We start from the raw sequence: 22,305 nt of genomic DNA on the forward strand, positions 1-22,305 counted from the left end.
CAAACTGCTATTTTGAGACAAAATTAGACCTTCCCAGGAGTGCTCCCAGGCCCCTAAACCCACTCCCAACAATCTAGAACACCCCCAAATTGCCCACCAAAAATACGCAATACTGCTACCTTGCAGGCCGCCAATGTAAGCCAATGGCAAAAATGCACCTCAGAAACAAGGCCTAATTTCCCTTTCCCCTCAACCTACGCCCAAACAGCTATTTTGACACAAAATTAGACCTTCTCAGCAGTGCTACCAGACCCCTAAACCCACTCCCAAAAATCAAGAACACTTCTAAATAGCTTCCCAAAAACACGCCATACTGCTACCTTGTAGGGCGCCAATGTAAGCCAATGGCAAAAATGCACCTCAGAAACAGGGCCTAATTCCCCTTTCCCCTCAATTTACGCCCAAATTACTATTTTGACACAAAATTAGACCTTCCAAGCAGTGCTCCCAGGCCCCTAAACCCACTCCCAACAATCTAGAACACCCCCAAATTGCCCACCAAAAATACGCAATACTGCTACCTTGCAGGCCGCCAATGTAAGCCAATGGCAAAAATGCACCTCAGAAACAAGGCCTAATTCCCCTTTCCCCTCAATTTACGCCCAAATTGCTATTTTGACACAAAATTAGACCTTCCCAGCAGTGCTCCAAGACCTCTAAACCCACTCCCAGAAATCTAGAACACCCATAAATAGCTTCCCAATAACACGCAATACAGCTACTTTGCACGCCACCAATGTAAGCCAATGGCAAAAAAGCACCTCAGAAACAGGCCCTAATTCCCCTTTCCCCTCAACCTACGACCAAAGTGCTATTTTGACACAAAATTAGACCTTCCCAGGAGTGCTCCCAGACCCCTAAACCCACTCCCAAAAATCTAGAACACACCCAAATAGCTTCCCAAAAACACGCAATACAGCTACCTTGCAGGCCGCCAATGTAAGCCAATGGCAAAAAAGCACCTCATAAACAGGCCCTAATTCCCCTTTCCCCTCAACCTACGACCAAACTGCTATTTTGACACAAAATTAGACCTTCCCAGCAGTGCTCCTAGGCCCCTAAACCCACTCCCAACAACCTAGAACACCCCCAAATAGCCCACCAAAAATACGCAATCCTGCTACCTTGCAAGCCGCCAATGTAAGCCAATGGCAAAAATGCACCTTCAGAAACAGGGCCTTATTCCCTTTTCCCCTCAATTTACGCCCAAATTGCTATTTTGACACAAAATTAGACCTTCCCAGCAGTGCTCCCAGACCCCTAAACCCACTCCCAGAAATCTAGAACACCCCTAAATAGCTTCCCAATAACACGCAATACAGCTACTTTGCAGGCCGACAATGTAAGCCAATGGTCAAAATGCACCTCAGAAACAGGGACTAATTCCCTTTTCCCCTCAACCTTCAACCAAACTGCTATTTTGAGACAAGATTAGACCTTCCCAGCAGTACTCCCACACCCCTAAACCCAGTCCCAAAAATCTAGAACACCCCCAAACTGCTTCCCAAAACACGCAATACAGCTGCCTTGCAGGCCGCCTATGTAAGCCAATGGCAAAAATGCACCTCAGAAACAGGGCCTAATTCCCCTTTCCCCTTACCCTACGCCCAAACTGCTATTTTGACACAAAATTAGACCTTCCCAGCAGTGCTCCCAGACCCCTGAACCCACTCCCAAAAATCTAGAACACCCCCAAATAAATTCCCCAAAACACGCAATACAGCTACCTTGCAGGGAGCCAATGTAAGCCAATGGCAAAAATGCACCTCAGAAACAGGCCCCAATTCCCTTTTCCACTCAACCTTCAACGAAACTGCTATTTTGAGACAAGATTAGACCTTCCCAGCAGTATTCCCAGACCCCTAAACCCACTCCCAAAAATCTAGAACACCCCCAAACAGTTTCCTAAAACACGCAATACAGCTGCCTTGCAGGCCGCCAATGTAAGCCAATGGCAAAAACTGCACGTCAGAAACAGGGACTAATTCCCCTTTCCCCTCAACCTACCGCCAAACTGCTATTTTGAGACAAAATGAGACCTTCCCTGCAGTGCTCCCAGACCCCTAAACCCACTCCCAAATATCTAGAATACCCCCAAATTTCTTCCCAAAAACACGCAATACAGCTACCTTGCAGGCCACCAATGTAAGCCAATGGCAAAAATGCACCTCAGAAACAGGGGCTAATTCCCCTCTCCCCTCAACCTACGACCAAACTGCTATTTTGACACAAAATTAGACCTTCCCAGCAGTGCTCCCAGACCCCTAAACCCACTCCCAAAAATCTAGAACACCCCCAAATAGCTTCCCAAAAATACGCAATACATCCAGCTACCTTGCAGGCAGCCAGTGTAAGCCAATGGCAAAAATGCACCTCAGAAACAGGACCTATTTCCCCTTTCCCCTGAACCTACGACCAAACTGCTTTTTTGACACAAAATTAGACCTTCTCAGCAGTGCTCCCAGACCCCTAAACCCACTCCCAATAATCTAGAACACACCCAAATAGCTTCCCAAAAACACGCAATACAGCTACCTTGCAGGCCGCCAATGTATTCAATGTCAAAAATGCGCCTCAGAAACAGGGCCTAATTCCCCTTTCCTCTCAAGTTACGACCAAACTGCTATTTTGACACAAAATTAGACCTTCCCGGCTGTGCTCACAGACCCCTAAACCCTCTCCCAGAAATCTAGAACACCCACAAATAGCTTCCCAAAAACATGCAATACAGCTACCTTGCACGCCACCAATGTAAGCCAATGGCAAAAAAGCACCTCAGAAACAGGCCCTAATTCCCCTTTCCCCTCAACCTACGACCAAAGTGCTATTTTGACACAAAATTAGACCTTCCCAGCAGTGCTCCCAGACCCCTAAACCTACTCCCAAAAATCGAGAACACACCCAAATAGCTTCCCAAAAACACGCAATACAGCTACCTTGCAGGCCACCAATGTAAGCCAATGGCAAAAATGCACCTCAGAAACTGGGCTTAATTCCCCTTTCCGCTCAACCTACGACCAAACTGCTATTTTGACACAAAATTAGATCTACTCAGCAGTGCTCCCAGACCCCTAAACTCACTCCCAAATATCTAGAATACCCCCAAATAGCTTCCCACAAACACGCAATACAGCTGCCTTTCAGGCTGCCTATGTAAGCCAATAACAAAAATGCACCTCAGAAACAGGGCCTAATTCCCCTTTTCCCTCAACCTATGCCCAAACTGCTATTTTGACACAAAATTCGACCTTCCCAGCAGTGCTCCCAGACCCCTAAACTCACTCCCAAAAATCTATAACACCCCCAAATAGCTTCCCAAAAACACGCAATACAGCTACCTTGCACGCCACCAATGTAAGACAATGGCAAATATCCACCTCAGAAACAAGGCCTAATTCCCCTTTCCCCTCAACCTACGCCCAAACTGCTATTTTGACACAAAACTAGACCTTCCAAGGAGTGCTCCCAGACCCCTAAACCCACTCCCAAAAATCTAGAACACCCCCAAATAGCTTCCCAAAAACACGCAATACAGCTACCTTGCAGGGCGCCAATGTAAGCCAATGGCAAAAATGCACCTCAGAAACAAGGCCTAATTCCCCTTTCCCCTCAACCTTCGCCAAAACTGCTATTTTGACACAAAATTAGAGCTTCCCAGCAGTGCTTCCAGACCCCTAAACCCACTCCCAAAAATCTAGCACACCCCCAAATAGCTTCCCAAAAACACGCAATACAGCTACCTTGCAGGCAGCCAATGTAAGCCAATGGCAAAAAATGCACCTCAGAAACAGGACCTATTTCCCCTTTCCCCTGAACCTACGACCAAACTGCTTTTTTGATACAAATTTAGACCTTCTCAGCAGTGCTCCCAGTCCCCTAAACCCACTCCCAATATTCTAGAACACACCCAAATAGCTTCCCAAAAACACGCAATACAGCTACCTTGCAGGCCGCCAATGTATTCAATGTCAAAAATGCGCCTCAGAAACAGGGCCTAATTCCCCTTTCCTCTCAAGTTACGACCAAACTGCTATTTTGACACAAAATTAGACCTTCCCGGCTGTGCTCACAGACCCCTAAACCCTCTCCCAGAAATCTAGAACACCCACAAATAGCTTCCCAAAAACATGCAATACAGCTACCTTGCACGCCACCAATGTAAGCCAATGGCAAAAATGCACCTCAGAAACAAGGCCTAATTCCCCTTTCCCCTCAACCTACGCCCAAACAGCTATTTTGACACAAAATTAGACCTTCCCAGCAGTGCTACCAAACCCCTAAACCCACTCCCAAAAATCAAAAACACCCCTAAATAGCTTCCCAAAAACACGCAATACTGCTACCTTGTAGGGCGCCAATGTAAGCCAATGGCAAAAATGCACCTCAGAAACAGGGCCTAATTCCCCTTTCCCCTCAATTTACGCCCAAATTACTATTTTGACACAAAATTAGACCTTCCCAGCAGTGCTCCCAGACCTCTAAACCCACTCCCAGAAATCTAGAACACCCCTAAATAGCTTCCCAATAACACGCAATACAGCTACTTTGCACGCCACCAATGTAAGCCAATGGCAAAAAAGCACCTCAGAAACAGGCCCTAATTCCCCTTTCCCCTCAACCTACGACCAAAGTGCTATTTTGACACAAAATTAGACCTTCCCAGCAGTGCTCCCAGACCCCTAAACCCACTCCCAAAAATCTTGAACACACCCAAATAGCTTCCCAAAAACACGCAATACAGCTACCTTGCAGGCCACCAAAGTAAACCAATGGCAAAAATGCACCTCAGAAACAGGGGCTAATTCCCCTTTCCCCTCAACCTACGACCAAACTGCTATTTAGGCACAAGAAGATTAGACCTTCCCAGCAGCTCTCCCAGGACCCTATTCCAACTCCCAAAAATCTAGAACACCCCCAAACAGCTTCCCAAAAACACGCAATACTGCTACCTTGCAGGCCGCCAATGTAAGCCAATGGCAAAAAAGCACCTCATAAACAGGCCCTAATTCCCCTTTCCCCTCAACCTACGACCAAACTGCTATTTTGACACAAAATGAGACCTTCCCAGCAGTGCTCCTAGGCACCTAAACCCACTCCCAACAATCTAGAACACCCAAAAATAGCTACTAAAAAACACGCAATACAGCTTCCTTGCAGGCCGCCAATGTAAGCCAATGGCAAAAATGCACCTCAGAAACAGGTCCTATATCCCGTTTCCCCTCAACCTACGCCCAAACTGCTATTTTGAGACAAAATTAGACCTTCCCAGCAGTGCTACCAGACCCCTAAACCCACTCCCAAAAATCTAGAACACCCCCAAACTGCTTCCCAAAACACGCAATACAGCTGCCTTGCAGGCCGCCTATGTAAGCCAATGGCAAAAATGCACCTCAGAAACAGGGCCTAATTCCCCTTTCCCCTTAACCTACGCCCAAACTGCTATTTTGACACAAAATTAGACCTTCCCAGCAGTGCTCCCAGACCCCTGAACCCACTCCCAAAAATCTAGAACACCCCCAAATAAATTCCCCAAAACACGCAATGCAGCTACCTTGCAGGGAGCCAATGTAAGCCAATGGCAAAAATGCACCTCAGAAACAGGCCCTAATTCCCTTTTCCCCTCAACCTTCAACGAAACTGCTATTTTGAGACAAGATTAGACCTTACCAGCAGTATTCCCAGACCCCTAAACCCACTCCCAAAAATCTAGAACACCCCCAAACAGTTTCCTAAAACACGCAATACAGCTGCCTTGCAGGCCGCCAATGTAAGCCAATGGCAAAAACTGCACGTCAGAAACAGGGACTAATTCCCCTTTCCCCTCAACCTACGGCCAAACTGCTATTTTGACACAACATGAGACCTTCCCTGCAGTGCTCCCAGACCCCTAAACCCACTCCCAAATATCTAGAATACCCCCAAATTACTTCCCAAAAACACGCAATACAGCTACCTTGCAGGCCACCAATGTAAGCCAATGGCAAAAATGTACCTCAGAAACAGGGGCTAATTCCCCTCTCCCCTCAACCTACGACCAAACTGCTATTTTGACACAAAATTAGACCTTCCCGGCAGTGCTCCCAGACCCCTAAACCCACTCCCAAAAATCTAGAACACCCCCAAATAGCTTCCCAAAAACACGCAATACAGCTACCTTGCAGGCAGCCAATGTAAGCCAATGGCAAAAATGCACCTCAGAAACAGGACCTATTTCCACTTACTGTTGAAAATTGGTACGGTTTGGTGAACATTATCTGTGCCATCTTGCCTCTTCCCCCGATGCCACACTTTTGTCGTGCGCGCCCGCCATTTTAAGATGCCCTGAGCCGAACAAACCCTTTTGCATGCCGCTGGCCCCTGACATAGCCCCTCGCCCTCACCAAGCCCACACGCTGACCAACCCATTGCTTGCACCTGCCCTGAATCATAAACCCCTCTTCAGCGCTGCTCTGCCTCAGGCCCTCATCCTGTTCCTAGCGCAACACCTCCCTTCTTCCCTTTCATGACCCCCGGCCCTTTGATGCAAACCCCCTTTTCTCCGTGTGCCCGTTTGTCTTCCCCGTTCCCAGGCCGACACCCAGCCCTGCCGATACCATTCCTTGCCCCTCCCCGTACAATAGAAAGCTTCCCTCATCAAAGGATCCCCGGGTTGATCAAAGCCCCCACCCCCTGAGATCCGATCGAACCCCGCATTCCATGAATTGGCGGAATATCCAGCTGCGCGATACTCATCACCTGTTATGACCAGGGTGGGGACTTCTACTGTGAATGTGTGTGGGAACGGGCCCGGAGGGAGGATTCCGGGAATGTCTTTCCGTACATCAAAGCTTTGTCATGAATATGTAATCTGCAATAAAGTCATAAAACAGTGTATAAGAGGCCAGGCCTCAGAAATGTAGTTAGAGCACCTCAGAACGATACCTGCTGTCCGTTTTGCTGTGTTCTCCTCCGGAGAGAATAAAACCTTGTTTCCTGCTTTCCAGTCTCCAGCGCCTGCCTCTTCATTTATTAAATAATTCGAGGGTCACAGAGGCAATACCGCCGGGCAAATATCGATTGTCCCCGACCCGACTAAGGTTTTAACAATTGGCGCCCCACGTGAGGCCCATCAGCGACTCGTGGATCCAGTGGGAGAGGTCCCGACGACAGAGTGAACGACTGCAACGATCGGGAGAGCTCGTGCCCAATAGACCTCGTCTGGCAGCCGATCATCCGAACTTCACTAGTTCCGAACAGACCTCTCTCGAGTGATCTACGGTCCTGACTGGGAACCATTAGGAGTGCCGTGAGAAATACGAAAAAAAGAGGACGAACGGGCGCTGGATTCGGAAGACAAGAAACTGTCCACACGGTCCGGGTAAGGTCGTGTAATCACGACAAGTTGCGAAATGATTGCTTGATTGCTTGATTGTTTAAAAAATACTAGTATTGCTCTTTTTATTTATTTGGAGATTCACTGTCTGCAAACGGGGAAACAACGGGCTCTCTCTTTGCAAGCAGTGGAGGATAGGTAAGGCAGCAGCCGTGCTTATTTTTTTCTCCCCCACTCAATAATTACTTGAAACTGAACTGTTGTTCGCAAAACTATTGTTTTCTGGAGATTCTCTGTCTGCAAACAGGGAAGAGACCACCCTTTTTGCAGATAGTGAAAAGGGTAGGTAACGCAGATCTTTGCGGACCTACTCATTCTCCCCATTGATATTTATTGGTCTTTTTGTTATTTTGATCCATGAGGTATTCACTGCCTGCAAACAACGTAGAATAGGAATATTCTGTCTAGTCTTTGCACCTAGTGATAAGATAGGCACTGCTGACTTATTAGTCCCTCGTTACGAGCCGTCATGTCTGTCTTCTCCCCACTGATTGATAATTGGTTCAGCCCGGACCGTGTATTAGAGGTGGACCATATAGCTCCACTAGAAGGCACCCCTAATAAGGACATGTTCATAAACTATGGATTAGTTACCATAGCCTATAATAAATTGTGGCACAGGTATACCAAAGAAAGTCAAGACAAACAGTGGCCACTGGCAGGATCCTTTGACCTTGATAAAATAGAAACGTTGGAAATAGCCCTTCGCAATAATAAGACAACGCCTATTATGCTCGACAGTCTCGGTATGTGGTGCAGAGAGGCTATGCAACGACAGAGAAAAGACGAGGACAAATCAGGTAGAGAAATATACCGACAGGACAACCCCGGGACACCACGACCCAAAAATTATCCCCCGACACTACGCAAAAGACGGCCAGACTTAGGGCCAGACCAATGCGCTTTTTGTAGATATGTCGGACACTGGAAAGCCCAATGCCCGACTCTACTGAGCGTGAGTAAGGGCAAAGGGCCGACAGGAACGACAGACCGGCAGAATGAGAAAAAGCGCGAGACAAAGAAGAATCCGACTCACATAGACAGACCAGATAGAACCACCACGTTTGATTATGCCCGATGGCACAGATTTCGCCAGGACAATTTCAGCCGCATGCTCAAGTTCTCCTAGGTCGGGCAACGTCAAGACGGGAACCCAGCCTCGCTTTAAATTCACAGACGGAAAGAGATAATTATGGCCAATAACTGTTTTATATTTGTCTTGGGTCTTTGTATGTCGTACTTGTACTGTCCCCCGTCTGAGTTTGTGTGTATGTAATGTACGAATCTGCGTCATCCCTCTACACGTGTTTCCGTGTTACTCAACCTCTGTTAACAGAAACTTAGCATAAAAGCAACCTGGAAAGAAAGAAATGGTAAAACAAAATCCGTAGACCATTGATGAACTTGAACTTTTAATTTAACACAACAACCAAGAAATAATAACGGTAAACTGTAGAAAATGAAAGTCAAACAGAACATTCGCCCCCCCCCATTCTGGAACCTTCCAAAGTAGGGCAGGGTTACGGCTCCGCCCAACCGGCGGCAACCCATATAAGGCGGGCCCTGCTGCCAACTCTTGGTCAGGAAATCTTAACATATGGGGGAGCCGGAGGAGAGGCAGGAGCCCGCGGAGTCCGGCCACAGCGGCCCTGGATAGTTGCCGGTAGTCCCGCTACATGCCTCCCCGGCCCGGCCACGGTGGCGCATGAGAGATTCAGGTAGTCCCGCCACATGCCTTCCCGGCCTGGCCTTGGTGGCGCATGGGAGTTTCAGGCAGTCCCGCCACATGCCCCCCCGGCCCGGCCGCCAAATGGCCAGGGACCGGGGCCAACTGAGTCTGGCTGCAGCCGATAACCTAAGGAAGCTCGGTCCAGAGAAAAACGAGACACCTTTTTTTCCTTTTCTCCTCCGCGACAGCCGCAGCAACTCTGGGCGGCGGGACGTCCTGTTCATACCTCTGCAGAAATTTGTCCAAAGTTGGGCTGGGAGGGAGAGGCGACGCGGACGGGCCTCTCCCACCTCCTAGAATAGGAGGTCTCCCAGCCCCCGGCCTGGCACCAAAGTCCCCAACCAGGCGGCGGTGCCAATACTTGCACAGCACCGAACACACCATGGTGACACCCCAGTACTTGCGCAGCACCGAACGTGCAACGGTCCCGTATTTTCGGAGCACCGAACATGCAATGGCTGCACCGATACTCGTGCAGCACCGAATGTGCACCGTAGGTGGCTGTACCTCCGTAGCCCTGGGCAGGGGCCTCGTGGAACACAGGGTGTGGAGGGACCGTCGTGCAGGGCCATGAAAGAGAGCGGCTTGGAATGCACTAGGAGAGGGAGACGGCGCAAACGAGTCTCCCTCGCCCCCCCAGGTGGGGACATCACAGCTGCACCCCAGCCGAGCGTCCCGCTCTCACAAAACAGAGCTCTTTTCCTTTCACTCCGAAGGGCCTCTTCCACTCTTACAGACTCGGCGAAGGGTGACTGCTGCAGGACCTCAAAATGGCGTCTGGGCCTGCTGGAAGGCGGGTCTCGGCCACTAGAGTAACTTTGAACAGCAATGTAACTCGGTCGCTCGCCCACCGGAGCACGAGCCCCCACCTCCGACAGCATCTCCACAGCCTTGAAGATTCTACAAAAGCCCCCGGCGGAGCCTTCGGCCCCTGCAGGTTTCCGGTAAGGGACGACTGCCTTGATCACTAACGAAACAAGCATGACATTGCCACTCCTTCTGTTAGCATGAATTCTTGAACTGCCGAAAAGGACTCTGGTCCAACTGCCAGTTATGGAAAACATTTCCCCCTGATGCTACTTCCGGACTGAGCCGGCCCCGCCCAAAATGGCGCTGGTATCAATCGGAACTTACGAACACCTCGTGGTGTTCCTTCGCACTAATACAAACTTGATGTTCTGAGACTTATATGATCCTTCGTACACTTGGCTAGAAAAGACAAGGAGAGCTCACTCGACGAACATTGTAAAGGATCCCGTTAAAAATGTTGATTACAAATGTACAATGTATTATATTTTTATATATAGCTGATGTATAACCTCATTTATGACGCACGCATACGGTATGCATATAGGAAATCTGATTGCAACTATTCTGATTATGCTTCTAAATTATGAAATGAATGCCCCCGAACCCCCAGCCAATTAATAGACGTTTTTAGTTTCTTACAAATGAATGAATAAAACTTTCTAATGTTTTTATTGCTGCAAAACGACACCCCCCACTGTACGCACTTTAGCCCTTGCCGTGTCCGGCCAAATACGACTGCACCCTCATAATCCACGTACTGAAATGATTTTCCAAAATAAAAAGGTTTTCGAAACTATGAACGGGTATTGCATGCCTTATTTTTAAACATGGGATCGGCGGGAGAGTTCTTTTCTGTGCACCCTGCTCTGCTCTCTCTTTAAGGTTGAAAGAAGATGGTTGCCCAGCCCCGGATGGAGGATCGAATCTGAGACACGACACTCCGCCGTCAAAAATACGACTGACTCCGGGACTCGCGCATGGAGAAAGACCTCGACTTCCGAGGATGGGTAAAACGAACGGTATAAATGAGAGAATGTAAAAGAAGGGTAAAATATGAAACGATGTAAATGTTATGAAGTACAACACTCGAAGGTACTAGGGAACAGAGTTGATCGAGGAACTAATGAACCTTAGAATGTCACAGCGTTGAAGGAGATTTAAGGACCCCGATAGCTAGATACACCTCCCAACTAGGTACCTCGCACTAGGTATCTTTGGTTTTCTTCTTAACGTTTTTCCTACTCACAGCCTATAAGGGCACACTGCCCCTTCCCCCCCCCGATCCCAGAAACCATACCCCCGGGATTCTATCCCAAGGAGATAAGACGAGTATGAGGTAAGTAAAAAGCTTTCGTATCTGCGCTTTTACTATGCCCGTATGTTGTCCCCTTCCCCCCTTTTCCCTCCCTCTGCAGGTTACAGCCAAGGCGTGGCGAAAATCTGAAGCCTTGCCACGTCTGATGCACGATGCAGACTAGCGCCGCAAGGCGACACCTAAGCACACCCACGAACTACTGATGTAACAGACAAACCAGCGAATAATGATCACCCTTAATCCATGATGCGTGAATGGACACATGTCGCGTGTGAACGAAGACTATGAGAGAACGTGTGTGTGTGACTGGAGCGCTGACTCAACTGGTCCAAGGACCAAGAATGCAAGAAGGGCAACACGATGGTGCCCCCTTATTCCTTTTTGTCAATGCATGCCCCCCGTACCCGACCTAATGCTCGCCCGTCCCGAACCGCATGTATTCAAAATACTAACACCGACCCGCAATGTCTTGAGCCGAGAAATGCGCTGAATGGCCTATCTTAAATACACGGCCGCTCCCCACGTTGCACGTGTACTGCCTAGACTATTGTTGCTCTCTCTCTCTCTCTCTCTCTCTCTCCCTCTCTCTCTCTCTCTCTCTCTCTCTCTCTCTCTCTCTCTCTCTCTCCCCTCCACACTCTCACTCTCCTAAAGGACTAGCACCGAAATTGGCAAATTGCCACCCCTAGCGCACCACCCAATTGGCTTCAAATACCGTCAGTATTTGCACAAAACTTGTCTTTAGTACCATCACCCTGAGACCGTGTCATTACCTCTCCTTTTCTGCTAAACGTCGATGAAACCAAGGTTGAACCATAAGGGAAAGGACAGGTAAGACGACTGAGGTTCCCTAATCTGGCCCGTAATAAGGGAACTACATGTCAACGGCTCCTATGTTATAATAAAGTCCTCAGAATACGCGACCTCCCCCGCCCCGAATTGTCGCAATACCCATATGGTAAAAATGATCGAAACATCCTCATGTTCCATGAACGCCCCTGTCCCCGTATCAGCCGCTCCAGACGGGAGTTATGAAACTGCCCCTCATCCCCGGTTGTAAGAGATGGGTCGATTTACGCCCTTACCACAAGTTTTCTATGCCCCCCGGTTGTTTCCCATAAAACCCCTGTCCTTTCTAATTTAGTAATCAGGCCGTAGGAGGCTACGTAGGATCCAGAATGATGTTTTACAAGGTTAACAAACTAGACCAAAGTGAAGAAATGGTCGAAATGAACCCTGTTGTAGTTAAAAAGCAGGATGCATCGATAGAAAAGAAATGTTTAGCCATGTTCGTCTCCCAGCAAAATTATGACAACTCACAGTACCCTTTGTAAATGTAAAACCCTAGAGAACGGCATATCTTACGTTTAACATTTCCCCTGAACCTACGACCAAACTGCTTTTTTTACACAAAATTAGACCTTCTCAGCAGTGCTCCCAGACCCCTAAACCCACTCCCAATAATCTAGAACACACCCAAATAGCTTCCCAAAAACACGCAATACAGCTACCTTGCAGGCCGCCAATGTATCCAATGTCAAAAATGCGCCTCAGAAACAGGGCCTAATTCCCCTTTCCTCTCAACTTACGACCAAACTGCTATTTTGACACAAAATTAGACCTTCCCGGCTGTGCTCCCAGGCCCCTAAACCCACTCCCAACAATCTAGAACACCCCCAAATTGCCCACCAAAAATACGCAATACTGCTACCTTGCAGGCCGCCAATGTAAGCCAATGACAAAAATGCACCTCAGAAACAAGGCCTAATTCCCCTTTCCCCTCAACCTACGCCCAAACAGCTATTTTGACACAAAATTAGACCTTCCCAGCAGTGCTACCAGACCCCTAAACCCACTCCCAAAAATCAAGAACACCCCTAAATAGCTTCCCAAAAACACACAATACTGCTACCTTGTAGGGCGCCAATGTAAGCCAATGGCAAAAATGCACCTCAGAAACAGGCCCTAATTCCCTTTTCCCCTCAACCTTCAACGAAACTGCTATTTTGAGACAAGATTAGACCTTACCAGCAGTATTCCCAGACCCCTAAACCCACTCCCAAAAATCTAGAACACCCCCAAACAGTTTCCTAAAACACGCAATACAGCTGCCTTGCAGGCCGCCAATGTAAGCCAATGGCAAAAACTGCACGTCAGAAACAGGGACTAATTCCCCTTTCCCCTCAACCTACGGCCAAACTGCTATTTTGACACAAAATGAGACATTCCCTGCAGTGCTCCCAGACCCCTAAACCCATTCCCAAATATCTAGAATACCCCTAAATTACTTCCCAAAAACACGAAATACAGCTACCTTGCAGGCCACCAATGTAAGCCAATGGCAAAAATGCACCTCAGAAACAGGGGCTAATTCCCCTCTCCCCTCAACCTACGACCAAACTGCTATTTTGACACAAAATTAGACCTTCCCGGCAGTGCTCCCAGACCCCTAAACCCACTCCCAAAAATCTAGAACACCCCCAAATAGCTTCCCAAAAACACGCAATACAGCTACCTTGCAGGCAGCCAATGTAAGCCAATGGCAAAAATGCACCTCAGAAACAGGACCTATTTCCCCTTTCCCCTGAACCTACGACCAAACTGCTTTTTTTACACAAAATTAGACCTTCTCAGCACTGCTCCCAGACCCCTAAACCCACTCCCAATAATCTAGAACACACCCAAATAGCTTCCCAAAAACACCAAATACATTTACCTTGCAGGCTGCCAATGTAAGCCAATGGGAAAAATGCACCTCAGAAACAAGGCCTAATTCCCCTTTCCCGGCAACCTACGCCCAAACTGCTTTTTGACACAAAATTAGACCTTCTCAGCAGTGCTCCCAGACCCCTAAACCCACTTCCAAAAATCTAGAACACACCCAAATAGCTTCCCAAAAACATGCAATACAGCTACCTTGCAGGCTGCCTATGTATCCAATGGCAAAAAAGCGCCTCAGAAACAGGGCCTAATTCCCCTTTCCTCTCAATTTACGACCAAACTGCTATTTTGACACAAAATTAGACCTTCCCAGCAGTGCTCCCAGACCCCTAAACCCTCTCCCAGAAATCCAAAATACCCACAAATAGCTTCCCAAAAACATGCAATACAGCTACCTTGCACGCCACCAATGTAAGCCAAAGGCAAAAAAGCACTTCAGAAACAGGCCCTAATTCCCCTTTCCCCTCAACCTACGACCAAACTGCTATTTTGACACAAAATAGACCTTCCCAGCAGTGCTCCCAGACCCCTAAACCCACTCTCAAAAATCTAGAACACACCCAAATAGCTTCCCAAAAACACGCAATACAGCTACCTTGCAGGCCACCAATGTAAGCCAATGGCAAAAATGCTCCTCAGAAACAGGGGCTAATTCCCCTCTCCCCTCAACCTACGACCAAACTGCTATTTTGACACAAAATTAGACCTTCCCAGCAGTGCTCCCAGACCCCTAAACCAACTCCCAAAAATCTAGAACACCGCCAAATAGCTTCCCAAAAACACGCAATACAGCTACCTTGCAGGCCGCCAATGTAAGCCAATGGCAAAAAAGCACCTCAGAAACAGGCCCTAATTCCCCTTTTCCCTCAACCTACGACCAAACTGCTATTTTGACACAAAATTAGACCTTCCCAGCAGTGCTCCCAGTCCCCTAAACCAACTCACAAAAATCTAGAGCAACCCCAAATAGCTTCCCAAAAACACGCAATACAGCTACCTTGCAGGCCGCCAATGTAAGCCAATGGCAAAAATGCACCTCAGAAACAGGGTCTAATTCCCCTTTCCCCTGAACCTACGACCAAACTGCTTCTTTTGAGACAAGATTAGACCTTCCCAGCAGTACTCCCAGACCCCTAAACCCACTCCAAAAATCTAGAACACCCCAAACATCTTCCCAAAACACACAATACAGCTGCCTTGCAGGCCGCCAATGTAAGCCAATGGCAAAAATGCACCTCAGAAACAGGTCCTAATTCCCCTTTTCCCTCAACCTACGCCCAAACTGCTATTTTGACACAAAATTAGACCATCCCAGCAGTGCTCCCAGACCCCTAAACCCACTCGCAAAAATCTAGAACACCCCCAAATAGCTTCCCAAAAACACGCAATACGCTACCTTGCAGGGCGCCAATGTAAGCCAATGGCAAAAATGCACCTCAGAAACAAGGCCTAATTCCCCTTTCCCCTCAACCTACGACCAAACTGCTTTTTTGACACAAAATTAGACCTTCTCAGCAGTGCTCCCAGACCCCTAAACCCACTTCCAAAAATCTAGAACACACCCAAATAGCTTCCCAAAAACACGCAATACAGCTACCTTGCAGGCTGCTAATGTAAGCCAATGGCAAAAATGCACCTCAGAAACAGGGCCTAATTCCCCTTTCCTCTCAACTTACGATCAAACTGCTATTTTGACACAAAATTAGACCTTCCCAGCAGTGCTCCCAGACCCCTAAACCCACTCCCAAAAATCTAGAACACCCCCAAATAGCTTCCCAAAAACACACAATACATTTACCTTGCAGGCTGCTAATGTAAGCCAATGGCAAAAATGCACCTCAGAAACAGGGCCTAATTCCCCTTTCCCGGCAACCTATACCCAAACTGCTATTTTGACACAAAATAGACCTTCCCAGCAGTGCTCCCAGACCCCTAAACCCACTCTCAAAAATCTAGAACACACCCAAATAGCTTCCCAAAAAAACACAATACAGCTACCTTGCAGGCCACCAATGTAAGCCAATGGCACAAATGCACCTCAGAAACAGGGGCTAATTCCCCTCTCCCCTCAACCTACGACCAAACTGCTATTTTGACACACAATTAGACCTTCCTAGCAGTGCTCCAGACCCCTAAACCCACTCCCAAAAATCTAGAACACCCCCAAAATAGCTTCCCAAAAACACGCAATACTGCTACCTTGTAGGGCGCCAATGTAAGCCAATGGCAAAAATGCACCTAAGAAACAGGGCCTAATTCCCCTTTCCCCTCAACTTACGCCCAAATTGCTATTTTGACACAAAATAGGACCTTCCCAGCAGTGCTCCCAGATCCCTAAACCCACTCCCAGAAATCTAGAACACCCCTAAATAGCTTCCCAAAAACACGCAATACTGCTACCTTGTAGGGTGCCAATGTAAGCCAATGGCAAAAATGCACCTCAGAAACAGGGCCTAATTCCCCTTTCTCCTCAACCTACGACCAAATCGCTATTTTGACATAAAATTAGACCTTCCCAGCACTGCTCCCAGACCCCTAAGCCCACTCCCAGAAATCTAGAATACCCCCAAATAGCTTCTAAAAAACAATGCAATACAGCTACCTTGCAGGCCGCCAATGTAAGCCAATGGCAAAAATGCACCTCAGAAACAGGGCCTAATTTCCCTTTCCCGGCAACCTACGCCCAAACTGCTATTTTGACACAAAATTAGACCTTCCCAGCAGTGCTCCCAGACCCCTAAACCCACTCCCAAAAATCTAGATCACCCCCAAATAGACACCCACAAACACGCAATACAGCTACCTTGCAGTGTCGTGTTTTGGCAGCTCCTGAGTTAGCATTTAGCACAGCTACACAGCCTTTTTCGTTAACTTGACCAAAACGAACGGGGCCATTTTGGTTCCTTCTGGCTTCCATTTATATGAACACGCTGCCTCGTGGTCAGTGTGCCCTTTCGTCCTTTCTCGATACCCATGGTCACCTACTCTGCTCGGCAACAGGCTATTTTTAGTACTGGTCAAGCGCACATGCGCACTATGCATCAACTGGTCATCCTTTAGGAATGTTAGCACAAACTGACCAGTGCTACTGAACTCCTCCCACATGCTGGCTGTGTTCCAAAAATGACCTTATATGTACCTAAAATGTGTAACTTGTAAACGCCTACCTTTTTATTGCCATTAAACTGTATAAAAGAGGTCGCGCACCGATGTTCGGTGTGCTACTTCTTACATTTCCGAAGGGTGCTGTAGGAATGTACCACCACCCCATGAGGTCCTAATAAACTTGTCTTTTGCATTTTCCAGTGTCCGTGCCAACTTCTATACTCAGGTGTTCGAGAGTTTAGCAGAGTATGTAGGCCTGATTTGAACCCAACACCACAATTGGCGACCACGAAGGGACTCATCGGCGACTCGGATGCCCGAAGGAGAGGTCGCGACGAAGGTTTGGAAACTCGCCATGGAAGCGATCGCTGCCATTGAGTGACCCGAGTCTTGGCATCCATGGTGTTCCTTTCCTTCCTTCTGATCTGACCTTCCAGGTGGCGCCGGTCCTCGACTGAGATTCTGATCTTGGATTGTCGTGATGTGCGTTTTGGCTGATTCGATTACAGAACTTGGCAGTTGGACCTTGGACGTTTTGAAGATATTTGGTAAGCTTTTGACTGGTGAGGTAGTCTACTGACACTTACTATGGCTTTTGAATTTGAATTTGAATTTGTTTGAAGTTAGCTAACGTTTGAATCTTTGAATTTGAATTTGAATATGTGGAGTGCACCTCACATAGGCAGGCATGTAGGGATATTTCTCTGATTTATTTGATTTGAACGGCACACCGTGTATGAAGCACATTAAGTGCCATTTTGTGTAGTATCGCGTTTTCGTGGTACTTTTGAACATGCCTGTTTTCAACACGCTCCGAAGGATGTGCTGTTTTGAAAATGGTACCAATTATCGATTAAATAAATCACAGCCGGCTCCCCCAGAGGGGACTCCAAATCGTGAGATGTATGTAAAATTCGGTATTCCGCCAATAATGTACAGCACGTTATGGCATAAGTATACTAAAACCGATCGTGGATTACAGTGGCCACTACATGGGTCATTTGATCTTCGAAAGGTTCAATATGTAGAGCAGTGTTTGTTTCAGCGAAGGTCTAGACAAGATATGTTTGATTGTGTGCATATGTGGGAGAAAGAGGTGCGTGAACGAGTGAAGCGTGAGGAAGCCTTGGCGGAGAAGGTGCAGCGGAAGGCTGCACGTGATAAAGCTTTACAGCTACAGGAGAAGGAGTTACAGGAACAGAAAGAGAGGGAGACTCAAGAACACAATTTGCAGGTTAATGGTCAGTTTCCAATCCGGCGTCCTCTTTATCCGGTCCTTACTAATGAAACAGATGATTTTTCATTACTAGATCGCTGTCCGCCTCCGTACGTCGCACCTACGGCTCCGAACAAGGACTCGGATGAGGACGATCAGAATGCACAGCGTACAAGGTTATCGTCGGATCGAACGGCGGAATTGCGTTCGTTTGCACGAAAGCTAAATGTTAATTCTGTAACTGTCTCTGACATTAGTAAGCAAATGGAAGAATGGTCCGATAGGGAGAGGTTGTATTTTTTAGATCATTTTGGTGATGAGGTTGTTGACCGATTTAGAAGGTATTCTACAGAATTAGAACCAAAGGATATATCCAAGGGTCGTGATAACTTTCGTAAAGGTCTCTTTGTTCTTTCAGATGCGGATGAATATTTCAAACGCTTGGTTCAGCTACGGAATGAGGCGACACGGCTACGGGAGTTGGAAAAGTCATCGGGTCCGCCTGCGTCCGGATCGACGGAGATATCCAAAGAATGTTCTATCTTTGGAACAGATAAGATCGCTGCGATTAATGTTAGACCTATGCGAGAAGCTGCGCCTTTATATGTCCCTCATAAAGGGGATGGCACAGATGATGATAAAAGATCTAAAGACGCGAAAGGGTACTTTGTGTATAACTGGGTTTATACGCCTTGGAATAGAGCAGACGTTATGGCGCTTAAGAATGCTTTGCCTGATCCCCGTAAAAATCCAGCGGCTTTCTATGAAAGTGTTGAAAGTGCAATTTCATCGTGTATTATGACGTTAGTTGATATTGATCTGTTTTTTGGGTTAATATTGCCCCCTGATATGTGGAGGGCGATTCGTAAGTTTGATGACCACACGACTCTCGGGGCCAGTTGGAAGGATCTAGTTCAAGCGGATTTAGATAGGGAACCAGCATGCAAGCCTTGTCAATTGATATTAGACCTTCCAGGGGCCATACTAAAAAAATTAAAGACTCTTGTTCCCGCTAAAAAGATTGATTGGACTATATTAGCCTCTTGTAAGCAGAAAACGGATGAATCGGTTTCTGATTTCTTCTCTCACTTTGAGGAAGCGTTCCATGATTATAGTGGAAAATCATTAACAGAAGATACAGGCAGGCATTTATTCGTTGACAAGTATGTGGCTAATCTCCTACCGGAGATTGCAAAACGATTAAAAGCGAGTGAAAGTTCGTGGACCACGGCAACCCCTGCTTCTTTATTGACTATGGCTCAATATTACGAGCGACAGGAATTGGAGGCAAAGGAAAGTAGTGATAAGAAAGCGAAGGATTTGAAGACAAAGGTAATGTTGGCTCAGGTACAGACTACGAGGGGAAACAATAGAGGGGGACGAGGATCGTATAATAATGTTCCTCCTCCTCGTTCTGACATATCTGTGAATCAGTGTGCATACTGTAAGCAGTTTGGACATTGGATTGCAGACTGTCCGGTGTTTCGAGAACAGTGTAATTTGAGGGGACGAGGAAGTGGAAGGTCTAGGAGCAATTATGGAGGGCCAAGAGGATGGGGATCAAATGATCAAGGAGGTTATGGATCAAATGATCGTGGAGGATATGGAGCAAGGGGTCGTGGTCAGGCAGATTATAATACGTTTGATAATCGCAATCAATATCAGATAAATGAGGGTGGCTCTGCTGAGCCACGCGATGAGCGCTACGCATAGGATTGCGTAGGATGGGGTGTGGAATCGGTTGAGGTACCAGTTGATCAAAGGGGTCCATATATAGAAGCACATGTTTTGGGTTCCACTGATCAATTTCTGGTCGATACAGGAGCTACTCGTAGCGCTTTGTCCAAACACTTGGTTCCAAGGGCTCCCCTGTCTGGCGAAGTAATTACAGCTATAGGGTTCGATGGAACACCTACTTCTAGCCCACTGTCTCAACCCGTTGCATTTCATGTTGATAAATTTGCTGCCCCTTGTCCCTTTTTGCTGTCTCCAAATACACCAGATAATATTATGGGACTCGATATGTTAAAACATTTTCGAGCTACTATTCGCTGTGCCCCGGAAGGAGTGCGAGTTGTGTTGAACGAAAATTATCCAGAAGTTGAGCGAGTGTGTCTTCTCCATGAATCTGAAGTATTAGCCTCCCTACCGAAAACATTGTGGGCCACTTCTGATACTGACGTAGGACAGATGAGTATTCCCCCAGTACATATTACTGTAAAGGAGGGAGTATCTCTGCCACGTGTCCCACAATATAAAATTTCGAGAGAAGGTGAAATTGCTTTGATACACATTGTGAATGATCTGATTTTGGCAGGAGTAGTTGAGGAAGTTCCTTACAATGTTTGCAACAGCCCAATTCTACCTATCCTTAAAAGAGATACAGATGCTAAGGTTTACTGTTTTATTATTGATTTGAGGGAAATCAACAAGATAGTAGTGCCTCAGTACCCGGTGGTGTCTGACATCACCACGTTGCTTACGTTGGTTCCACCGACGGCAACTACTTTTACGGTTGTCGATTTGAAAAACGCATTTTTCTTGATTCCTGTACATCCTGATAGTCGATATCTCTTTGGATTTACATTAAATAATAAATCGTATAGATTCTGTCGAGTTCCTCAAGGCTATACAGAAAGTCCTAGCATCTATAGTCAGGCTTTAAAAAGGCAGCTTGATTCCTTCGAATTGCAAGATGGTGTGGCTCTTATTCAGTATGTGGATGACATCTTACTTGCAGCAGACACGCAGGAACAATGTGAGAAAAGTACCTTTTCCTTGCTTTCCTTCTTAGCCAAAAATAATCATAAGGTTTCGAAGAAAAAGTTACAGTATTGTAGACCCAAGGTGACCTACCTCGGTCATCTTTTGTCTAAGGAGGGCCGTGCATTAACACCAGATCGAATTCAAGCAGTTTTAGATACACCATTCCCCCGCACTCAGAAAGATGTTCATGCCTTCATAGGTCTGACGTCTTTTTGTAGGCAATGGATATTGGGTTTTTCACATATTGTTAAGCCTTTGTTGGCATTGTTGTCTAAAGATACACCGATTCCCATTGAATGGACGGATGAATGTCAGAATGCTTTTAAACAATTGAGACAAGCTCTTTGTTCTGCACCAGTGTTAGGTACACCTGATTATACGAAGATCTTTACATTGTATGTACACGAGAAGGATGGGTGTGCATTGTCAGTCTTAGTGCAAGCACATGGAGACAAACAGAGACCTTGTGCATACTTCTCGGCGGTACTCGACCCTGTGGCTCGAGGATTGCCTGGATGTTTTCGAGCAGTCGCAGCAACAGCAGTAGCGATACGACAAAGTGAGGGAATAGTTCTGTCACACAAATTGTTGGTGTTAGTTCCCCATGCGGTAGATGCGTTGTTGAATCAAACGAAAACACAGCATCTAACCAGTGCCCGCCTAACAGGATATGAGCTAACGTTGTTGGCGCCGCACATCACACTAAAACGATGTGCGACACTGAACCCTGCGACTTTACTGCCGGATCCTGTTGCTGAGACTCAGAAGGAAGAACAACATGATTGTGTTTTTCTGACTGAGGAACAAACAAAGGGTCGTATCGACTTACAGGATACGCCATTTGCAGATGTAGATGGGGAACTGTGGGTTGATGGGTCATGTGTGAAGTTACCAGATGGTACGAATTCCGCAGCTTATGCGATCACGACACTTAAGACAGTGGTAGAAGCAGCACGAATACCCCAGAAATCGGCCCAAGCAGCTGAATTGATAGCCTTAACGAAAGCATGTGAGTTAAGTGCTGGGCTATGTGTGAACATTTACACGGATAGTCGTTACGCTTTTGGAGTAGTGCATGATTTTGGCCTACTCTGGAAGGAACGAGGATTCTTGACTTCACATGGAGTACACATTATGCATGGAGAATTGGTACGCGATCTTCTGAATGCACTATTATGTCCGATGAAAGTAGCAATAGTCAAATGCAGTGCACACAAAAAGGTGACGCATAAAATAGGACAAGGCAATGCTTTCGCAGATCGCATTGCGAG

Source organism: Lissotriton vulgaris, unplaced genomic scaffold (genome assembly GCF_964263255.1).
Source record: "Lissotriton vulgaris unplaced genomic scaffold, aLisVul1.2 SCAFFOLD_369, whole genome shotgun sequence".
Lineage (NCBI taxonomy): Eukaryota > Metazoa > Chordata > Amphibia > Caudata > Salamandridae > Lissotriton > Lissotriton vulgaris.